Raw genomic sequence first — 5,028 nt, 5'->3', positions numbered from 1 at the left:
CTAAGGCTGCTGCCGCCGCCACCAAGAAGCCTGTGTGCAAGCACAGGGCACTGTCCACACCGCCCCTCCCGGGAGCCTGTGCAGCCCGCCACTGCCAGCGTCCCGTGATCCAGGGACAACTTACCCAGGAGAATGCATGGGTGCGCCTCAGGCTGCTGCAACGTCATGCCGGCCTCTGTGGCCGCAGGCTCGCCCCGCACTCCGCCTGAGTGAGCCAGAGCCCCCGAAGCAGCTGCTCCTTTAACCCCATCCTGTCTGGGCGGGAACAGATGCCTCAGGCGACGTACACGCAGAGGCGGGGCCAAATCCAAACCTGAACCCCAGGAGCTGTGCGAACAAAGAAGAGAAAGGGAAATCTCTCCCAGCTGCCTCAGGAGCAGCGGATTAAATCTCTACAATCAGCTTGATGTACCTGCCTCTGTGGAATACCTGAACAGACAATGAATCATCCCAAAATTGAGGCAGTGGACTTTGAGAGCAATGATATAGATTTTTTTTTCTGTTTTCTCTTTTTGTGGGTATGTGTATGCTTCTCTGTGTGATTTTTTCTGTATAGCTTTGCTTTTACCATTTGTCCTAGGGTTCTGTCTCTTTTTTTTTAAGTATAGTTTTTAGTGCTTCTTGTCATTGGTGGATTTATATTTTGGTTGGGATTCTCTCTTTCTTTTTTTTTTCTTTTTATTACTTTTAAATTTTTTTATTTTTAATATTTATTTTTATTTTAATAATTTTATTATATTTTATTTTTCTTTCTTTCTTTTTTTTCTCCCTTTCCTTCTGAGCCGTGTGTGCTTGGTGCTCCAGACGGGTGTCAGGCCTGTGCCTCTGAGGTGGAAGAGCCGAGTTCAGGACGTTGGTCCACCAGAGACCTCCCAGCTCCATGTAATATTAAATGGCGAAAGCTCTCCCAGAGATCTCCATCTCAACGCTAAGACCCAGCTCCACTCAACTAGCAGCAAACTACAGTGTTGGACACCCTACCAAACAACTAGCAAAACAGGAACACAACCCCACCCATTAGCAGAGAGGCTGCCTAAAATCATAATAAGGTCACAGACACCCAAAACACACCACCGGAGGCGAACACAGGAACAGCCTCATCCTCCAGAACACAGGCACCAGTCCCCTCCACCAGGAAGCCTACACAACCCACTGAACCAACCTTACCCACTGGGGGCAGACATCAAAAACAATGGGAACTACGAACCTACAGCCTGCAAAAAGGAGATACCAAACACAGTAAGTTAAGCAAAATGAGAAGACAAAGAAACACACAGCAGATGAAGGAGCAAGGTAAAAACCCACCAGACCAAACGAATGAAGAGGAAATAGGCAGTCTACCTGAAAAAGAATTCAGAGTAAAGATAGTAAAGATAATCCAAAATCTTGGAAATAGAATGGAGAAAATACAAGAAACGTTTAACAAGGACCTAGAAGAACTAAAGAGCAAACAAACAATGATGAACAACACAATAAATGAAATTAAAAATTCTCTAGAAGGAATCAATAGCAGAATAACTGAGGCAGAAGAACAGATAAGTGACCTGGAAGATAAAATAGTGGAAAAACTACCACAGAGCAGAATAAAGAAAAAAGAATGAAGAGAATTGAGAACAGTCTCAGAGACCTCTGGGACAACATTAAATGCACCAACATTTGAATTATAGGGGTCCCAGAAGAAGAAAAGAAAAAGAAAGGGACTGAGAAAACATTTGAAGAGATTATAGTTGAAAATTTCCATAACATAGGAAAGAAATAGTTAATGAACTCCAGGAAGCACAGAGAATCCCATACAGGGTAAATCCAAGCAGAAACACGTCAAGACACATGTTAATCAAACTATCAAAAATTAAATACAAAGAAAAAATATTAAAAGCAGCAAGGGAAAAACAACAAATAACATACAAGGGAATCCCATTAAGGTTAACAGCTCATCTTTCAGCAGAAACTCTGCAAGCAAGAAGGGAGTGGCAGGAAATATTTAAAGTGATGAAAGGGAAAAACCTACAACCAAGATTACTCTATCCAACAAGGATCTCATTCAGATTTGATGGAGAAATTAAGACCTTTGCAGACAAGCAAAATCTAAGAGAATTCAGTACCACCAAACCAGCTTTACAACAAATGCTAAAGGAACTTTTCTAGGCAGGAAACACAAGACAAGAAAAAAACCTACAATAACAAACCCCAAACAATTAAGTATTAGGAACATACATATCAATAATTACCTAAAATCTAAATGGATTAAATGCTCCAACCAAAAAACATAGACTGGCTGAATGGATACAAAAACAAGACCTGTATATATGCTGTCTACAAGAGACCCACATCAGACTTAGGGACAAATACAGACTGAAAGTGAGGGGATGGAAAAAGATATTCCATGCAAATGGAAATCAAAAGAAAGCTGGAGTAGCAATTCTCATATCAGACAAAATAGACTTTAAAATAAAGACAATTACTGGAGACAAAGAAGGACACTACATAATCATCAAGGGATCAATCCAATAAGAAGATATTAACAATTATAAATATTTATACACCCAACATAGGAACACCTCAATACATAAGGCAAATGCTAACAGCCATAAAAGGGTAAATCGACAGTAACACAGTCATAGTAGGGGACTTTAACACCACACTTTCACCAATGGACAGATCATCCAAAATGAAAATAAATAAGGAAACAGAAGCTTTAAATGACACATTAAACAACATGGACTTAATTGATATTTATAGGAGATTCCATCCAAAAACAAGAAAGTACATTTTCTTCTCAAGTGCTCATGGAACCTTCTCCAGGACAGATCATATCCTGTGTCACAAATTAAGCCTTGGTAAATTTAAGAAAATTGAAATGATATCAAGTATCTTTTGCGACGACCATGCTATGAGACTAGATAACAATTACAGAAAAAAAATCTGTAAAAAATACAAATACATGGAGGCTAAATAATACACTACTTAATAACCAAGAGATCACTGATGAAATCAAAGAGGAAATCAAAATGTACCTAGAAACAAACGACAATGAAAACACGATGACCCAGAAGCTATGGGATGCAGCAAAAGCAGTTCTAAGAGGGAAGGTTATAGCAATACAATCCTACCTCAAGAAACAAAAAAATCTCAAATAAACAACCTAACCTTACACCTAAAGCAATAAGGGAAAGAAGAAGAAAAAACCCCAAAGTTAGCAGAAGGAAAGAAATCATAAAGATCAGATCAGAAATAAATAAAAAAGAAATGAAGGAAACAATAGCAAAGATCAATAAAACTAAAAGCTGTTTCTTTGAGAAGATAACCAAAAATTTTAAACCATTAGCCAGACTCATCAAGAAAAAAAGGGAGAAGACTCAAATCAATAGAATTAGAAATGAAAAAGGAAAAGTAACAACTGACACTGCAGAAATACAAAGCATCATGGGAGATTACTATAAGCAACTATATGCCAATAAAATGGACAACCTGGAATAAATGGACACATTCTTAGAAAAGCACAACCTTCCAAGACTGAACCAGGAAGAAATAGAAAATATAAACAGACCAATCACAAGCACTGAAGTTGAGACTGTAATTAAAAATCTTCCAACAAACAAAAGACCAGGACCAGATGGGCTTCACAGGCAAATTCTATCAAAAATTTAAAGAATAGCTAACACCTATCCTTCTCAAACTCTTTCCAAAATATAGAAGAGGGAGGAACACTCCCAAACTCATCCTACAAGGCCACCATCACCCTGATACCAAAACCAGAAAAAGATGTCACAAAGAAAGAAAATGGCAGGCCAATATCACTGATGAACATAGATGCAAAAATCCTCAAAAAAATACTAGCAAACAGAATCCAACAGCACATTAAAAGGATCATACACCATGATCAAGTGGGGTTTATCCCAGGGATGCAAAGATTCATCAATATATGCAAATCAATCAATGTGATATACCATATCAACAGACTGAAGGATAAAAACCATAGGATCATCTCAGTAGATGCAGACAAAGCTTTGGACAAAATTCAACACCCATTTATGATAAAAAAACCCTCCAGAAAGTAGGCATAGAGGGAACTTACCTCAACATAATAAAGGCCATATATGACAAACCCACAGCCAACATCATTCTCAATGGTGAAAAACTGAAACCATTTCCACTATGATCAGGAACAAGACAAGGTTGCCCACTCTCACCACTATTATTCAACATAGTTTTGGAAGTTTTAGCCACAGCAATCAGAAAAGAAAAAGAAATAAAAGGAATCCAAATCGGAAAGGAACAAGTAAAGCTGTCATTGTCTGCAGTTGACATGATACTATACATAGAGAATCCTAAAGATGCTACCAGAAAACTACTAGAGCTAAACAATGAATTTGGTAAAGTAGCAGGATACAAAATTAATGCACAGAAATCTCTTGCATTCCTATACACTAATGATGAAAAATCTGATAGAGAAATTAAGGAAACACTCCCATTTACCATTGCAACAAAAGGAATAAAATACCTAGGAATAAACCTACCAAAGGAGACAAAAGACCTGTATGCAGAAAACTCTAAGACACTGATGAAAGAAATTAAAGATGATACAAGCAGATGGAGAGATATACATGTTCTTGGATTGGAAGAATCAACATTGTGAAAATGAATATACTACGCAAAGCACTCTACAGATTCAATGCAATCCCTCTCAAACTGCCAATGGCATTTTTCACAGAACTAGAACAAAAAATTTCACAATTTGTATGGAAACACAAAAGACCCTGAATAGCCAAAGCAAACTTGAGAAAGAAAATCGGAGCTGGAGGAAGCAAGCTCCTGGACTTCAGACTATATACTACAAAGCTACAGTAATGAAGGCACTATGGTACTGGCACAAAAACAGAAATATAGATCAATGGAACAGGATAGAAAGCCCAAAGATTAACCCACGCACATACAGTCACCTTATCTTTGATAAAGGAGGCAAGAATATACAATGGAGGAAAGGCAGCCTCTTCAATAAGTGGTGCTGGGAAAGCTGGACAGCTACAT

The sequence above is a fragment of the Balaenoptera ricei genome, chromosome 12, assembly GCF_028023285.1.
Source record: "Balaenoptera ricei isolate mBalRic1 chromosome 12, mBalRic1.hap2, whole genome shotgun sequence".
In the NCBI taxonomy this organism is placed as follows: domain Eukaryota; kingdom Metazoa; phylum Chordata; class Mammalia; order Artiodactyla; family Balaenopteridae; genus Balaenoptera; species Balaenoptera ricei.
The sequence above is the reverse complement of the archived record's forward strand: the minus strand, read 5'-3'. Positions refer to the sequence as shown.